The 4,390-nt window shown below is 45.4% G+C and overlaps 1 non-coding gene across 1 annotated transcript; it reads left to right on the top strand.

Annotated features, from left to right (window-relative positions):
* The first annotated feature begins 435 nt into the window (after window positions 1-435).
* On the top strand, window positions 436-554 carry LOC133372155 (5S ribosomal RNA). Its single transcript, XR_009759463.1, has one exon. It is a non-coding gene; the product is annotated as a 5S ribosomal RNA (ribosomal RNA).
* Window positions 555-4,390: the final 3,836 nt, after the last annotated feature.

Below are 4,390 nucleotides of genomic sequence, written 5' to 3'. Positions count from 1 at the left end.
CTGAAAACATCCGAATGGGCCCAATTTGACCCGGGCATCAGCCAACTCCAGCACACAGATCCAGTGTAAGGTGATGGTGGCCACTAACTTAACAAAATATTTTTTAAAAAAATGATTACCCATGGAGGCTGAGAGTGAAGGGCTCCTTCAGATGAGGAGGGTAATTCATCCTGATTTGCTTGCACGAAACTTACTTGGAGGTTAGCCTGTGGTCCTACCTGCACTACATATTTCCAGCAGTATCATATTGCTTTAAGCAGTCATGGCTTCCCTCAATGAATCCTGGTAACAGTAGTGTGTTGAGAGTGCTGAGAAATGTTAGAAGACACCCCCCCCAGTCCCCTCACAGAGCTTAGTTGGTTAAAGCACCTGTCTAGTAAACAGGAGATCCTGGGTTCGAATCCCAGTGGTGCCTTCCAATAAGAATCCACTGTTGTCTGTGGCCATACTACCCTGAACACACCCGATCTTGTCTGATCTCGGAAGCTAAGCAGGGTCAGGCCTGGTTAGTACTTGGATGGAAGACCGCCTGGGAATACCAGGTGCCGTAGGCTTTTCCTCCTTTGAGAGCCAGTGTGTGGTGTAGTGGACTACGACCTGGGAGACCAGGGTCCTAATCCCCACACAGCCATGAAGCTCACTGGGTGACCCTGGGCCAGTCACTGCCTCTCAGGGTCAGAGGGTAAACCCCCTCTGAATACCACTTACCATGAAAACCCCATTCGTAGGGTAGCTATAAATTGGGATCAACTTGAGAGCAGTCCATTTTTCATAATGGTCAATCCCTCTACCCAGGGAACTTCAGGAATTGTAGCTCTGTGAGGGGAACAGGGGTCTCTTAACAACGCTCAGCACCCTTCACAAACTACAGTTCCCAGGAAGAAGCTATGACTGCTTCCCTACAATATCACTCTCTGCTGCATACAAAGCTGTCCCTGGTGCTGAAGCCCTTGACGCTGCCCATAGAGCATGGATGGGGAATCATGGAATCACAGAGTAGCAGAAGGGCCCTATAAGGCCATTGAGTCCAACCACCCTCTCAATGCAGGAATCCAAATTAAAGCATTGCCAACTGGTGGCTGTCCAGCTGCCTCTTGAATTTCTCCAGCGTTGGAGAGCCCACCAGCTCCCTAGGTCATTGGTTCCATTGCCAGACCACTCTGACAGTTAGGAAGTTTTTCCTGATGTTCCCCCGAAATCTGGCTTCCTGTAACTTGAGCCCATTATTCTGTGTCCTGCACTCTGGGATGATTAAGAGATCCTGGCCCTCCTCTGTGTGATAACCTTTCATGTACTTGAAGAGTGCTATCATATCTCCCCTCAGTCTTCTCTTCTCATGGCTACACATGCCCAGTTCTTTCAGTCTCTCCTCATAGGGCTTTGTTTCCAGTCCCCTGATCATCCTTGTTACCCTCCTCTGAACCTGTTCCAGTTTGTCTGCATCCTTATTTATTTATTTATATCCTGCCCTTCCTCCCAGCAGGAGCCCAGCGCCCTCTAAAATGTGGTGTCCAGAACTGGACGCAGCACTCAAGATGAGGCCTAACCAGTGTCAAATAGAGGGGAACTGGTACTTCACTTGATTGGAAAGCTATACTTCTGTTAATGCAGTCTAAAATAGCATTTGCCCTTTTTGCAGCCAGATCGCACTGTTGCCTTATATTCAACTTGTGATCAACAACAGTCCCAAGATCCTTCTTGCATGTAGTATTGATGAGCCACGTATCCCCCATCTTATAACTGTGCATTTAGTTTCTTTTTCTTAGGTGTAGAACTTTGCACTGTTAAATTTTCCTGTTAAAGTTCATTCTGTGGCCACATCCCATCATTCCTGCAAGATCTGTGCATGTTTGCATGATTACCAGAAACAGAAATTCTTTCAGCCTCGCCATCTGAAACTGACTGTCTGATCTCCATCAAAGAGGAGAATCCTATGGCTTAGAATCTTGTTCCCGTATATCAAATGCTTGTTTTGAAATAATTTGTACAATGTGAGCTTTTCCCCACTGGGACACAGACTAAAACCTTTGCACTGACCCCTTTTGTATATCTTACTCTGAATGCGAAGGGGTAGGGTGGGAATCCATGCCCCTAAACACAGAAAATTACAGTAGAACTCTAAAGTTTTGCCTAACAAAACACAGATCAATTCATGGTTTTTAGCGATGGGGGGTAAACAAAGCTTCTACCTCTTGCCCCTCTTTCTGCAATAAATCATGAAACCTCAATATATAAAACAGCAAGAATGAGTGACTTAATGATAGAGTCAGTGTGTGAGTTGCTGGTGCCACCTGCTGGACACTGCTGCTATTTGCAGCTAATCTGTAACAACTGAGATGACGACTGGGCCATAATGATTCAAAAGTGGGTGCACACCTGCCTTCATTTTCAACAGTATCAGAAAAAACGCTCCCTTTAGGGACTCTTTGAAAAGATGTTCATCTACCCATTTATATCACAGTTTTTTAATTCTTGCTCTGAGTCACCTTCACGTGCTCTGAGTGATGTCCTCACATAGACAACTCAGACTGGATATGTAACTTTGTGACATCATCCTGTTCACTGTGTGATCCCTGATTGGTTGACTTCACCTATCTGACTAAGCTATGAAGTGTTGCCCCCACTCTCACTCAGAGCTCGGAAAAAGTTACTTTTTTGAACTACAACTCCCATCAGCCCCAGCCAGTATGGCCACTGGATTGGGCTGATGGGAGTTGTAGTTCAAAAAAGTAACTTTTCCAAGCTCTGCTCTCACTTGTCTCCATTTGCCCTGTTACATCATCCTGAAATGAAATCTGACTGGCTACCTAGTATCCTGATCGTGATATTGTCCAATTCACTATGTGATTGCTGATTGGCTGGATTCACCCATGTGACTAATCTCAAGGAAAACAATGGCAGTGAACAAGATTTTAAAAGGTGGATATTTGCACAATTTTTGAGAGAAGGATTTCAATCCCACTGAAATTGCAACTTGATGGAGGAGATTAGGGTGATAGCCAATGTTAGGCATGCTTAGAGTACACCCATTGGAATAATGAATCTACTCAGTGTATGACTTCTTGGGATATCACCCATGATAAACAACACTCAATTAACAATTCAGAAACAAAGTCATATAAACATTTTACCTGGTGCATATGATGCAAAATAAAAGATTTATCTTACTTGAGAAATCCAGCCAAGAGAGAATCCACCCTTCTCATTTGACAGTATTGTAATGTTTGTGAAAATTAGAGTAAACTGCTGCCATGCTGTCTTTTAAAACATTGAAACTAAGAGCAGTTACTTCCAAAACTCAATCAGCATTGGGGAACTCCTCCATGCACAAATTAAGCTGTGAAGCTGTTTTAGCAAAGTCTCATCCACATGCCTATGATGTCCTATCACCCGATCAGAGATGAGCCATAGGCAAGAACTAAAGCTCAAGTTAAGACTCAGGAGTGGAAATCTGAAGAGGAAGCCAGGAAGCACTAGGGCTGCTGAGGCAATTACCTGAACAGGAATCTTTTCTAACTCTTCCTGTTAGGAAAAATGAGTGACCAGCCTGATTGGGCACAGTCACTCTAGAACATGGAAACCCCTTTATTTTATTTATTTTTTTACATTTATATCCCAGCTGTCCTCCAAGAAGCTCAAGGTGGCATAACAAACATGGTTCTCCATCTCCCCATTTCATCCTCACAACAACCCTGTGAGGTAGGTAAGGCTGAGAGACAGTGACCGGTCCAAGGTCATCCAGTGAGCTTCATAGCCAAATGGGGACTTGAGCTCTGCTCTTCCAGATCCTAGTCCAACACTCTAACCACACTGCCACACCAGCTTCAGGATCACAGGAAGCTGGCCCATTGGTCCAACTAGCTCAGCATTGTCCGCCCTGACTGGCAGCAGCTCTACATGATTTCAGAAAAGTCTCTCTCCCACTCCTAGCTGGAGTTGCCAAGGACTAAACCCAAAACCTGCTCTACGCAAAGCAGATGCTCTGCCAATGAGCTACAGCCCTTCCCCACAGGGTCAGTTTATTGCATATAATAGATTTAATGCCTGGGGCAATGCTGGGAAACTTGTGGCCCACCAGATGTTGCTAGACTACAACTCCCATAATCTCTGACCATTGGCCATGTTAGCTGGGGTTGATAAGAGTTGGAGTCCAACAACATCTGGAGGGCCACAGGTTCCCCAGTTCTGGCCTACGCAGATATGCCATCCTGTAACCCTGATGGCCCACCAGGGGTGTAGTTGTCCGGGATCATGCAGGGTCACACACCCCTTACTTTTATGTGGAGGGAGGTTCACAGCAAGGGTCCCAATGTACTAGTCAAAGCCAATCAGCATGAAAGGGGAGTGTGCTAGCCAGTCCTTGTCCTTTTGTGCTGATTGGAATGTGAAA

This window comes from Rhineura floridana, chromosome 17 (genome assembly GCF_030035675.1).
Source record: "Rhineura floridana isolate rRhiFlo1 chromosome 17, rRhiFlo1.hap2, whole genome shotgun sequence".
NCBI classification, from domain to species: domain Eukaryota; kingdom Metazoa; phylum Chordata; class Lepidosauria; order Squamata; family Rhineuridae; genus Rhineura; species Rhineura floridana.
The sequence above is the reverse complement of the archived record's forward strand: the minus strand, read 5'-3'. Positions and strand labels throughout refer to the sequence as shown.